We start from the raw sequence: 15385 nt of genomic DNA on the forward strand, positions 1-15385 counted from the left end.
AGACTATGACTTTTTTCGCACAGTTTTATAAAAATAAACACATTTTTGTAAGTTTTATAGGCAAATTTTGACAACACTACTCAGTGTCCATGTGTCGTTGTATAAGCGGTCTTAAAAGTCTTTTTTTTTCACTTAGGAAATTAACCGTTATGTCTACAATCTTATTTTTTATTGAAATTTAGAGAGATTAAACCAACAAAGAAACTTTAAACTGTTATAACTGTCATGTAACAATTGTTTTTAAACTCGGCCTCATACTCTAATGTAACATCAGTCACAAAATTGTATTAAAGTTTGCATTGTTTAAACAAAAACAAACCCAAGTTTTTAAAAAGTCATATTCTCTTTATTTATGATGATATCTTCAATATTAATCCCTTAAATATTTGGAAATAGTTGAATTTAATTATTTCAAACTTACTTAAAATATGTAACATCAGTCACATTTCTCTTTTCGTTAATAAACCTCAAATAAATTGCTCAGATGGCATTGACTGCTGCAGAAAGGATAAAAAAGAGGCGAGATTAATTAAGAAATAAAAAAAATAAAAATTACATAAAGCAAAACAAAGTAAAAGCTAAAAAGGGCGGATGATAAAACAAATAAATAAAATAATTTTAAAAATCCTAGCATGACTACCAAAGTAAGTTCAGAATAAAATTAAAAAGAGAAATTAGGTGAAGAAGTAGAACAAGAGTAGAACAAATTTAAAGTATTGAAGTCCCAGGTTTAAATTATTAGTTGCAATACCCTTCTTTAAAATAATGAAACCTTGGTAAAATCTATTAGCCATTCAAAGCACTCTTTGATTTTCACAAAAGAAAACTTCAGCTCTAAAAATTTTCCCAGCATGAAATTCGACAAACAGATACTCCTAGTTCTTCATGTATTACATTTGAATAAAAGTGCTATATCATCGATACAGAAATATTTCTAAATGTCACAGCTTCATGCAAATTTCAGAGCTATCACCATTCGACTTGCAGTCGTATAAAGACTTACATTTGAGTAATACTTTTTATTTAATTCAGAAGCAGTAGCAGGTGTTTAGCAACACCCTTTTATTAACACTAAAGGAGGGAATCTCTTCAAGCAGAACATTTTCCAAAATTGTTGACTGGGGTTCCTGACGAATATGACAAACAATTGTATCACGAGAAGTTAGATGCATTGAAACTAAGAGTATTTAGTAATTATCAAGATTCAAGCAGAAAAACATTGGAAATAGAGCCTGTCAATGTGGATGAAGTTTGTTATTCACACGAGAAAGGAATAATATATATCGCACACTAGAAAAAGTAAATGCAAGAGGACTTTTTATTTTATGAAATACATTAAATATATAACTTTTAAAACTTTATAAATGTACTTTTCTTGTAATATAAATACAATTTTACAATTTTAAACAAAACATATGATAATTTTACTTTCAAGGAGAAATAATTCACAATCGCAGCAATTTATTGTAAATGTAACATCAGTCACAAAATCTTTGTATCATCAGTCACGGGTATTAAATAATTTTTATATTTTCAGTTTTTACGTTTTTTTAATAAAACAAAATATTTTCATCAAGTCTAAAATCTCTACTTCAAGGGGGAAAATCTGTTTAGATTTTTCGTTAATAGTTTGAAGAGAATTTCAAATTATATATAAGTCATTTTTCTTAATGTCTCTTCTGCGTAACATCAGTCACGGTTTTTATTCCCCTTAATTTCATACAAAAAAAATTCCTCAAGTTTGAAAACAAGTGTAGGGGTAATGATGTACCATATCGTGATGTTTTAGATCAATTTTAGAAGAAACAAAATTTAATTTCAAGACAGTGCTGAATTTATAAGTTAAAAGTAGAATCAAATTGTAGCATCAGTCACCGTGGAAAGACTCATTTCTCTTTTCATCACCTACGACTGTCGAGAGCAATTTTCCTTGGCAGTGTAACACTACTTCTTCGTAGTTGTTTAGGTTTATTTTTATACTGAATTTGAATGTGTATCGCTTTTCTATTTTGTTTTCCAAAGGCTTTGGAGACCTTCAATTTAATAATAGGTCCTCAGCCCAAAAGTTACTGGGCTATTAACTTACCAAGCATAATTCTGTGAGGGATTTTACGCCTACCAAAAACTTGTGCAAAATCAAAGTAACATCAAAAAATATTTTTAAAATAAAATTAAATAAAAATAATTAAATAAAATTAAAAGAGACAGAGAAATGTATAAAATGAATATCATCGTTGAAAAGAACGGTTGTTCATTTTTAGGCAATCATACTGCACTGTTCATTTTTAAGATTCGATCTTTTTGACCCGTTCGTTCATGAACGACTTATCCCTAATTTAAATGATAAATAATTCCGTTCTAAGAGGCAAAACAAAGCTTAACAATTCCATGCCATTCCCTGGACATTTAAAGAAAACTGATTAAAGAATGCATTCAAAGTATGTCGTCGAAATGTGTATAAGGTGTCGATAAACGCAGGAAGTAATTCAAAAATCAAATTAAATACAACGAAAATAAGGAAGTGCTTTAATAATCTTGAAATAAAAATGACCAATATGCTTGTTCTCAGTCAAAGCTAGTTACTTTGATTAAAAAGGTTGGAAATGTTTTGGAAACACTCTCACAGAGATACTATCTGCTGAAATACTTTATTAATTTGCTTTCGTTACAAGTGTGAGAGCGATTTATTGTGACAGTCTATGGCTAGAAGCCAAGAACCGGGAAATTACGTTTCGTGAATTTCATTCTTTCGAAACGTGATTTAGTTACTTATGGTATTTATGTTCTAGAGGTATATTGCGCTTAGTCTTTTAGATAGGTTTATGCGATATGAATGTGCCAATTTTGGAACACAAAGCGTATATGTAAGCAGGTATAGTTTTTTATCTGTAAAGTTTAGCTTTTGAAAACAACTTTAATAAGTTCTCAAGTTAAATTAGTGATTTATAGTTTGAAAATACTTAACTTTATTGGACTAGATAGAGGTTTGGTTGGATATCACATTCTTAGGAATTTAATTTTAATACAATTACAAATAAAAAAAAACATAGGAAAACATTATGTTTTTTTTCTCTCAATTGATGATTCCAGCAACTGAAGGCTGGATCTTCTGCAAAGCATCAATCTTTATTTTGCCCCAGGTTCAAAATGGATCACACCTGCAAATGCTTCTGTAAACTTGATTCGAAATCTTGAGTTGTATGTCAAAAGGTAATGTACATTTGTTGGTAATCACTCGATCAAAACATTTTGTTTTCACAAAGCCAAAACTTCGAAACTTGTTAGGCACTGTTTTCTTGCATGAAAGAAAATTGTATTACTTATATGATCGCGGAAAACCAATAGTAAATTAAAACAACTTGTACAAAAGTTATTCTTTATAAGAAAGTACTTTGATATTTTTTCAATACCTCCCCCCCCCCCCCAATTTTTAAATATATTTCTATTTTATATTCTTTGACGTTGCTGAAAGTTGTTAGATGCTGTACGTTAGCTTTGAAATAAGGAAAGGTCAGAAACACTTATAGAAGCAAAATAGCGATTAAATAAAAATAATTTAGGGGGAATAGTCGTCTGTTACTGATTTTACAGTGAACCCTATCTCAATAACTATTTTCTTGACAATACTGGAACTTGATAGATAATCTGCTATCTTATAAAAATCAAGTAATATATTGCGTGGGGTACCGCTATGAATATAAAATAAAGATTAAATAAACAATTTTCCAGTTAAAATCTTTAAGTAAACCTTAGAAAACCTCCCCTCCCCCCTTCCCAGAAACACAAACATAAGCAAAAAGGCTTTCAAATACTATTCATTTGATACAACCGAGAATTTATCAAATATAATTTAACGTCTTATAGGAAGGAGGAATATGCTACGTATGGATCATTCTCAAAAAATGAGACATACTTTGTCTTTCGTATTCAATCTGCACTGCATAACTTTATTTACTTCTAATTACTTAGTATTTAATAATACTATTAGTTAGCAGTTTTTATCCCTATTGTATGTGATACTAGTAACCGAAGTTGAGAAACCGAATGAACTAAATTAGTACCAACAAAGTAAGGAGTATTTGTCTAGTGGGCTTAGTTTAGTAACAGAGTAGGTACATTTCATTGAACAGTTTGGATGATTTTATTCAGTTAAAGGTAATTAAACATTAGTAAAAGACAAAAAGTCGTTATGACAATAGAATAGCCACTACGTAAAAAAATTTAGAGCGAAAAAAATATCAGCTTTTATTTTACACCGACCTCTCTTTATAATCAAGAAAGCCTTGACAATTTTGAAACTTGTTAGGTAGTCTAGTTTTTATACAACAGAAAAATCATGCTACATAACTTGAGGGGATAATAGTTAGGAAAATAAGTAACAAGAATACCTCTCTTTATAATCATGAAAGCCTTAACAATTTTGAAACTTGTTAGGTAGTCTGGTTCTTATATAAAAGAAAAATCCTGCTACATAACTGAGTGGATAACAGTTAGGAAAATAAATAACAAGAGTACACTTTACTTTAAAGGTAAATCATTTTATTGTTCATTTAACAACGGCTTTTTTTTTTTTCAAAACTTATTTATTGACTTCACTAAAGCTTATTAAAGTCTCAGTGCTCTAGCTTTAGAGAAAAGCGTGCTAATTATTTAATTAAACAGATGACAATGAAACAAAGTGACGAATATATGTAAGCGTTTTGGGAGAAAATATTTTTATTTATTCTGTAAAAACGTATTTTCATAATTTTGAATTTGCTTAAACTTATCAGTAGTTTCTTTTATCTTGTGCAAGAGCATACTTCATTGATTTTGTGTTTGAAGAAATAATAAAAAAAAATTAATGGTTTTTTTTTTTTTTTTTTTTTTTTTTTTTTTTTTTTTTTTTTAAATTACGAAACTTTATTCTATATATTTCTAATTCTTCCGAATCACGTTTCTTTATCATTCCTATAGTTTTATTAAACGTTCTGTTATCCTGCATGAGAGGAAAGGCATTTATTTCTCTAAGGAATTAGAAACATACGGAAACTGACATGACGAGTGAGTAAAATATTTTTGAAAGAATATCTTATTAATCATTTCTTCAAAGCTTATTTCTTCAGACTTAAAAATTGAAAAATGCTGTGGTATATTTTTTGAATAAAAAACACATATCACAATAGGAAAACGATTGAAATCAAAAATGAAAGAAAATAAAGTATTTTTTAAAGAAAATATATGAAATATCAGTACGTCCTCTTTTGAAATATTAACACTGCTTGTTAGTTCTTTACTCTCTATTTCATGAATAAATATTGTTTAACTTATGTGAAGACCGCTGAAAAAACGTAAATGACCTTCTTTTGATTGAAGTTTTAATTCATCAGCTACTTTTTCCTCCATCTCCATAAAGATGGTTCTAACAAGCCTCTCTTTGCTACGAACTCACTATAATCACCATCCATATGAACAGCAATACATAATTCAAGGTGAATCTTAAATCTACTTGGTAATAGGTATCCTGCAGAATACGGTAATCGTTTTGGCCACTGTTGGTGATATGTAGAGAGTAAACTATTGAATAGCATTAAAATTACCAGTAATGGGGAAATGACATTAAATTGGAGTAAAAGGAAGTCATGTGATGCACACATCAGCTCGTTTTTTTTTTTTTTTTTTTTTTTGTGTAAGTGTAAGCTTTTTTGTTCTGGATTAGAAGTATTGAAATTTGATTCATTGAAATTTAAATACATGAGCTACCTTTTCCTCCATCTGCATGAAGCCTCTCTTTGTTACGAACTCACTCTAAACACCATCCATATGAACAGCAATACATAATTCATGGTGAATCTTAAATCTACTTGATTAGAGGTATCTTGCAGTATACGGTAATCGTTGTATCGAGCTGACAATGACTTTTGCAACGTAAAAAAAAAAAAATCTGCTATCTCGCATGCATTACTAAAACAATTATTGCATTTTTTTTGTAACCTCATTTGTTCCGGATTAGAACGTATTCCTGATCTTTTCCAGCAACAAAGGAGAATGATATTGATTTCGTTTGATAAAGTGATAGATTGTTCATTCTTCCCCAATGGTATCTGACACGAAATGCATTTTCCACTACAAGATAACTGATTGTGGCAATCATATATTTTTATTATCTCCAGGATGATATGAGAAGATTTGGATTATATTGATTGTCTGTCACCCTTAGCTATCAAATATATCTGTAGAAACGTTACAACATAATGAAATGTTTCACCTAAAATGGCAACATAAAACAGGTTTAATTAACGCTTTCCAAGTGTGTCATTCTAATTAAAAATTCAACAATTTAAGAGCTATCACGTCATTAAGAGCTCGAAATATTGTTTTTAGGGGCAGTAATTACCACAGTTCATGTCTTTATTGATGGCAATCTTTCGCCTCATTACTTTTATTGATTACGTAAATTTCCCATTCTGTTAGAGAAGGAAGCCCGTGATTTTTATTTTGTTTATCATTATCTATCAAATGATTATGTTAAAATTATGTGAGTATTAATTAATATTCTAGTATTATACGTCACGTGTAAGGTGTCCAATTTTTTAGCGTTATTTACAGTGTATTCTGCCTTTTTTTTCTTTATTTACTTTTTGACATACAGCTTTGAAGGGAAAGAGCAAAAATTAAATTCATTCAATTTCTAATTTTGATTTATAAACACCCATGTTAAATCCATGAAAATGCCTTCGCTGTTTCTTAAAAAAATTATTTGTTGAGCACAATAAATTTTTTATTCATCCTTCATGGATAAAAGTTTAATTCCAATGTTTACAGATATGAATTTATTGACAGATTATTTTATAACATCAGAAGTCAAATCTTTTAAAAACATAGAATGTACTAAAATCATATTTAAAATGTATTAAAATCATATAATATATTAAAACCATATACCAAATGTATTAAAATCACCTTACGTTTTATAAAATACACATAAATTCTTATTATTTTTTTCAGAAAAAATAATTTATTAAACCATAATGTATATATGTTTTACTGATCATTTATAAATAATCCACTTCTGCAATTATTGTTACACAGGTTTTTCAAAAATATTTTTGTAAATTACAATTTTAAAAAATGCAAGTGTAATATTTACTATGTATTCTTTAAATATGAATGAAAAATGCCTTGAAACTAAATCTTGAGTAAATAATGCACGTATAGTAGATGTGAAAAAGTCTGACAAATAAAATCAAAAGAACAAGGAAAAATGGTTTAAGTGCAAAATTCTGTTTTTTAAATGTTACTTGGTACAAGAAAAACAACCAATAACAAGTTTAAAAAGCGTGATTAAAAAAAAGTCAGTGTTTTTTTTTTTTTTTTAAGTGACGCATTATATTCTACTACAACCGAAATTCAAAATAATAGAATACTTACCACTTTTCGGAAACAAGTTTATTCTAACCAAATATAAGTGCAAATTAGGTATTTAAATGAACTTGCCACATTTCTTAGACCTTAAAGTGTGCATTTCATCTCAAATATACTCAACTAAAAATAATCTTAAACAGAATAATCCATAAGTTTATAGTGATGAAAATTTACATTAAGTCAAAAAATTAGAATATTCAAATTAAAGGGGCAACAAACACTTTAAAAAGAAACAATATCAATGCTAGAATGCATCATTTGTTGCTGGATTCAATGCTTTAATCCTTTCTCACACGGATTCTACCACTAGTACAGTAAAATTAGGCCAAAAAATGGCCAAACCCTAACATCCAAAAAAAAAAGGTGAAACCTGTTGCAAATTGCTTCTTACCCTTCCAGCAAGAAGGGGTAAAAAGTCCCAGCACTTTGCGCGTCGGGTTTTGGAGGGGAGGGGGGGACGAAATAATCCTCTATTTAAATAAAAATAATTTCTATTGCTTGAAAACAATTCTCAAACCTCGCAGAAACCACTCTATAATAGTAAAATAATAAACTCTCACAGAAAAAAAATTCTAACTAACAGGGGTGCACAGGCAGGGGGGGGGAACGGGGGGGGGGTCATGGAGCAGCTTTGCGTCATTGGAATTTTTAAGGCAGTTTTTTCAAGGGGTATTTCTTTTTTTTTGAGGACTTTTATTCTGGATGGATACTCCGTCACACTTAAGGGGTGCGCCATCGCTTTTTTTTGGGGGGGGGGGGAACCCTCAATTTACATTCTAAAATCAACTATTACAGTGAAGTTCACGAAAAAATTTCCCTGATTTAAACATTTCCGAAGTACAAAATGCCACACAATGATATGGTAATGTCAGAATGATAATTCTAAAAGATCTAAGCGAGCTCAGTAACCAAATTATTTGTGAATGGAGTTATTAAACTGTTTAGAGCGCTGAAAACAAAATTCCTGTGCAGCATAAAAAAAGTCCAAATTGACCAAAGTTTCCCTACTTCTTCTTGATTAATAAACTTCAACTATTCTACAATCTTTTGCCATCACCGTAAGGGGGGACAAACCGATATTGCCAATAGTGAGAGGGGCAATGCTGCAATTATCTAAGTCGGTGGGGGTTCTCAGTTGCAAACAACGAGCTACCTCTCTTTGACGCAGCTGGTTATGTGAATTATGCTAAATATGCAGACATATACTTGCAACACTATCTCAAACTTTTGAGTACATTATGCGATAAAAAAAATTTAATCACATCAAACATCAGCTAAAACATCAGCTATCCACCAATCTAACGCAGTGACAAATTCAGGTGGTCTAGAACCTGTAGTGATTCAACGATAGAACAAGTCTTGATGAGAGCAATGAGCAATACAACAATAGAATGCTAAATATTTACACCTTTTTGTCTCTCAGTTTGGAAAGCACAATCCGTTTTTAAAGCCCCCAGAAGTTTCTTCCCTCTTAAGTTTGTAGTGGTATTGCTCGCTGATGATAAGGTGAGTAGCGATGAGACCTTTAACGTTCGGGCAGTAACATCAAAGGATATTGAAGGCAAAGAGTTTTGTGGCATTTCTTTGTAAAGGAGGTAAACAGTTATGTCTTTAGCTTCTGTTACGAAAGTAGTTACTATCTGTAAAGATGTGTAAGCCCAAACCATCTTTTACACCGAATGGTATGAACAGTAAAGATGGAATAACAAATTGTTAAAAACTTCTGGTACGAGTTATGCGCTGATCCTCCATCAGTATTCAATGAATCTGGTTTCAGAAGGAAAGAAATCTTGTATCGTTGAAGTGCTATTATCTGAAGCAAAAGGTTCATCCACCATCACAGAACGAACAGCTGGTGTCATATATGAGGCAGTGAGAAGCAAAGGGATGTAAGTGGACATTTTCAAGTTTTGAATAAAACGCGTTTAAAGAAAAAAGTCCTAGGTAGGCTTTCATTGATTTTCTTTTCTAAATTATGCTGTATACAAGCAACTACCAGGTCTACTAGTACCATCTCTTGCCTCAAGATAGAGGAGAGGTTCACCAACCATTTGTACTACTTATCTCCAAATTTTTAATTTTGCCACTTGCATCCCTTTGCTTCTCACTGCCTCATATGTAATAGATAGAAGATACTTGCTTGATCATATTTTTGGTAATGATCTGTAAGCTTCAAGGAAATATGCCAGCAATGCAGTGTATAGGTAATTTGTAAATATGGGAAAGCTAGTATCATTTTTGATGGGTGCTAAGAAAGCACCACAGAAATATAATCTGCGTCCTATTACAACAGCCAAGCCTTCCGCTCTGGAAGACTTTCTTCGCCTCATATCTTGTGCTTGTTCTGAGGGGTTTATGAATCTTTGAAAAGTCTGAAAGTGGACTGAAGTGCTCAATTATATGCACAAACTCTGTTAGACATAGCTGCAACAATAACGATTTTGCTGAGGATCTAGATTCCAAAAAACATCTTGATAACGAAGAATTTTTGTTACAAGCTTAGGAGAAATCATTTGAAAGCAAAAAACAGTTCAGCGTAATTTTTCTGGCCATTTAATCAAATGTGCACCATTAGAGGGGGTAGGGGGGGAAGGATAATATTTAAGTATATAATTTTTTTTTTGAGAGGTGAGCTACTGCTCTTATGGGGTGGACAGTCCTGATTTAATGCATTTTTGATTTGCATGAAATAATACTTCTACTTCAAATAAAAGGGGGGGTGAGGATTTATTTTATTTGGCGGAGGGGGGTGCTGTAGCTTTGAGAGGAGGTGCACCATCGATCTTGGAAGATGGACACACTCGATTTCTAACTTTAACTTAGCATAAAATAATGTTTCCATATGAAATGTATGGAGGGGGATTTAGGGGTACTGCTTCGTTTTACGGGGACAGGGGGGCTCTGTAGCGTTGGTGGGTTATTTCATCCCTTTTGGGGGTCACACACCTTTAATGTCATGCTTTTAAATTTAGTAAAACATAATATTCTCACTTTAAATTTACTCTAAAAATTCTGGAAAAATACCCAAAACAGCAATTTTTAGATGCCCCCCATTCCAAAACCCGACGCACAATGGGGTGGGACTTTTTACCTGTTCTTATTGGGAAGGTAATAAACAATTTGCACCAGGTTTAGCTTTTTTTTTTTTTTTGGATGTTTGGGTCCGACCCCTATTTTTACTCTACTACACCTGTTTACATTAATCGTTTCTGACACTGTTTCCATACCCTCTTTCAATGCAGCAACGAGCTCAATTTTGTTGGCGGGCACCAGGTCTTGAACCGCTTTCTTTAGATTTGACTGTACTACAAATTCTTTATAGTATCGAGATTGGTTGAGTTTCTTGATCAGTTTAATAAAAAATTCCTCTTTCTGTTTAAAGTATATGAGTCTATTTAGATATGTAACACGGAGTAGAATCTTACTGAAAGATAAAATGTGTCACTAAATGTGTAGCTGCTGTGCCTCAGATAAAGTATCACGCAGTATTATTGATAAAACAGCGGGAGTCACGCATTGTTTCATTTTAAGATATATATATATAACTTCCCAATTCCAGCAGCCCTCATGCACCCACAAACCAAGAAGGGTGTGTCAAAGTTGGGAGAAAGTCTTACACAAGATTTCACATACGCTTTTCTTTTTAAACGGCAAACCCTAACACTTTTTTTTGTTTACAGATATTTCAAAAAAAGATTCATCACTAAATATAATGCTTTTCCAAACTTTTTGCCTCTGTCTGAGCTTCTCTTTGCTTCAGGAGATTCGAGCACGTTTCTGCTTCATGTTTGTCTTTTGTCTTACTTCGTAGATCCGCAATTAAAACTGCAGTTTATGCAACCGTCCAAGTGTAGTTGGCGTGGATAAGATAACTATACATTCTGTCCAACACTTTTGGACGTAAGAAGCATTTTTCAACGATTATTTTAGAAATTTTACTTTAATTTGGGTTCATCTCTGCCAGGTCTTACAATTTTTCTACCTTGTTTACTTCGGTTACTTTTTAGTTAGTCAGTTTTTCTATATTCCTTTAAAATCTTACATACCGTACATTGTAAAACGTTCATTTGAATTGGGTTGGATAGTTTTTTTCTAACTTTAATAGATCACCTTGGTGACCCATTTTGAGCAACAAAAGGCCTTTAAAAGAGCGTAAAATTATCCGGTCGCAAAGCTCCATACTTGTGACAAACTATAGGGTAACAGGTGTGCAAATATTTTCGCTACTTCGAAAAATTCACATTGAATGAATAGATTATTCTAATTTTTTGACTCATATAAAAAATCTATCTATTTTTCCGATGTGTTAATGATCTATAAATTGTTAAAATAAAAGTTGAAAAAAGTTTACGTTGATTTACCCATTCATAAATAACGAGTTTTAGTCTTTTTAATTTGCATGCGCTCATTTTTCCCGACTCAGGGACAAGTTTTGTTCAAACAGTTCTGATATTCTATCATTTTGAATTTGGGTAGTAGTTATTAACAATGCAAATTTAAAAATAAATACGCTTTCACACGGTAATTGTTGTTTGAGTTCTTCCTAATAAACGATTCCCTCTGGCAAACAAAAAATGTTTGAAGTCATTCCAATCGGTATTGAACATAACATGAGAAACTCTTATTCAGAATACTACAGCTATTATTCATCAAAAGGATATCTTTTGAGGGAATGATATTTAATACGATGTAAACATTTAATTGAATACCATTTTAATTGAAATAATAAATGGTTTCCTTAAATAAGGGGAAATTGGATGCAACGTTTATTTCTAAATGCTTCCTTAGAATAATGATCAAATTCGGAAAATACGATCATTGGATTAAAATAAATATGTAAAGAATGATAAATGCTTATAGAATTGATTTATATAACTAAGAAATTTTATAAGATTTAAATTATTAATTTCCTTAGTGCTATAGACAGAAATAAGTATACGCTGATTTTCAGGGCAGTTTTTGTTTTTGTAAACTTCTACCTTTTCGAGCCTACTGACAAAGCGTGCTTTTTCATCTTTTTTATTCATCTTTCATCGGGGATTCAAACAGCAGAAACATACTTGTCTAGTGGTCAGAGAAGTCGGACTGCGATGGGGAGGTCCTAAACCCAACTCGAGCATAGATGTACTTTCTTTCTCCTAATCCTTTTTTTTTTTGTGTGTGTGTGAATGTGTTGTTATGCTGTTAATAGGTTGCCTACCCTATAAACGGGTCCAAATGGCATGTGTACTGAGGAAGTCGGACTTCACGCCAAATTACGATACAGTTGAAAAAGTGAAGCAGAGCACCTCAAATTGCCAGCCAAGCTGGTACGCGGCAACAATAACAGTAATTTCAATTAGAAACGCATTCATGTAATATTATTAGTAAATAAATCAACAAAATTTATCCAATCATTTTAAGGGACATAGTTTAATCAGGCCCATCATTTAGGGGGATCAACTTCTCTTCTCCCTGCCCTTGAGAAATTAATATACTTACATTTACATGTAAATATAAATTGTTATTGCTGATTTTGTCGGTATAGTTAACATTGGGTATTATACTGTCCCTCCTCCTTCTCTAAAAAATATAATATGAAGGGCCTGAGTTTAATATTTAAACAAAGATAGATACATGCACAAGCCAAAAATGAGCTTTCACTTACAAAAAGGATCCAAATGAAGTAATGATTTACATTATCTAATTCAATACTGTCTACTTAATACTTCCTACTGAATAACGTTCGACTTAAATTTAAATCTTTGCATCGTAAACTCTAACCTCTAATAGTTAAACTTACTCAAATGCTTTTTTATTTTAACAAAAATTATACAGGGTGTAGAAAAAGTCCTTGACACATTGAAAAAATTCATAGAAAACCAACAAATTGTCGTATGAATTTGCGGTTTGCACAATAATATTCACAGGTTCAAGAGTTTTATGACATCGAAAAAAAAATGAAAAGGAGAAAAAAAGAAGAAAAAAAACTAATTTCCGCTATTGAAGAATTGTTGATTTTAAGGGAGGGGGAATCAGAAGTTCGATTTTTTGTGGGGTGGAGGGCAGTGTTTATGTTTAAAATGGTAAAGACAGTTAAATTTACTGACAACTCATCAATATGTGTCCTTTTATACTTATTCTTTTATGTTATGACAATAGTTAACATATGTCACGAAATAAAACTTAAATGTTGTGGAATTTTTAATTTTCCATAGCAATAACATGTCTACTCGATTTAACCCCACTAGTGGGGCAAAACCGGGTAAAATGAAATTTTTTACGTAAAAATTAATAAAAATTAAAAAAAAAACACTTATGTCTTTAAAACTGGTTGCATTAATAGATAAGTAGTGCATACTTTTGCAAAATTTTGTTTCTTTATGCTAAAAACTGTCATTTCTGGAAGCCTGCAAACCTTAGGGTCCCACTTGCCCCTATGTGCGAAATATGCTGTACACATTTTAAAAATACCTTTCTCTCTCTCTCTCTATTTAGCAATCCATCTGTTTCTCCATGTTTATTTACTTGTCTATGTCTCAATAATTTATTTGTAATTTAGAGAAAATACTTAGTAGAATATAATCCTCACCTTCCTATCGTGATTATTAAAATCTGTACCACAATTATCAATTTTTATCCATATAAATAACATTTTAAAAGAAAAAAAATCATACAGTGGTACAACACTTCCTTAATTTTCAAAGCGAAATGGTGTTACATCACCTCGAGTGACGCCACTAAAATCACGTCAAGCTCAGGGGGATGATACAATAACAGATACGTAACTTCTTAGAATTTCATAGGTAATGCATGCAAATCTGGATCTAAAAAAATGAAACATTTTAAAATACGAAAATGTTGCATCTTAAAATGCATTTTGCAATATTTTGAAACAATTTTAAAATGTTTCTATTTGTAAAATCACTTCCATCACATTTGAAATTATACTTTCCTCACTCAAATGAAAAATATATTTCTTTGACGCAAATATTTTGTGACGTGCTACATCCAAGCACTAACAACAAATGTCGCCACACTGTTCGCCATTTAAAAAATAAATAGCTATTACTGGTTCTGTGGCACAAAATGGGATAAGAATTACATAAAATATTGAACATCATTTTTTAAAATATGACTTAAGTCTGCAAAACTACGCCGTTGTACCAATTTCACGTTTCTATGCCTTACGGTTTTCCGGGACGTGCGTACGTGTTTTCAATGGTAAGCCCTCTCTTACTTTCACTGAACTAATATGTTCTCAAAAATATGTAACGATGAATATAAAATTCAAATCATAAATATGGCTAAATTTCATTATACAAATGTAAACTATTTAAAATGACAAAGTGAATGATTTTTTTTCACAAATGCAAGCCAAATAAACTTTTTTTTTGTTTTTTTGCATTGCAGCGAACTCTGCAAATAGAAACGAGCTGATGTTTGCATCACATGACTTCCTTTTACACCAATTTAATGTTATTTCCCCATTATTGCAATTTTAATGTGATTCAATAGTTAACTCTCTAACTATCACCAACAATGACAAACTAAAAACCAGATTTTTAAAAAAATTGCCAAATTTGTCGGCAAGTTGGCGACAAAACTTAGCGACCAAAATACTGGCGATATATCGCCAAGTGTCCGCCAAATTATAACACCACTTGAGTTTGTATCGAAATTAAGAATGATTTCCCTCCAAAAAGGTGCAAAAGACCCTTTTAGAAACACCCGAATGCAACCAAAAGAGGAGGTGCACAACTAGACCCCACTAGGAGTCTACGTACCAAATTTCAACTTTCTAGGACATACCGTTCTTGAGTTATGTGACATACATACGCACATACATACATACATACATACGTACATATAGACGTCACGAGAAAACTCGTTGTAATTAACTTGGGAAACGTCAAAATGGATATTTTGGGCGTCTATACGTTCTTAGGTATATATGCACGAGTTGTCGGGTCGAAAAAAACTCAACATTTTTCTGGTGTCA

Source organism: Uloborus diversus, chromosome 10 (genome assembly GCF_026930045.1).
Source record: "Uloborus diversus isolate 005 chromosome 10, Udiv.v.3.1, whole genome shotgun sequence".
Lineage (NCBI taxonomy): Eukaryota > Metazoa > Arthropoda > Arachnida > Araneae > Uloboridae > Uloborus > Uloborus diversus.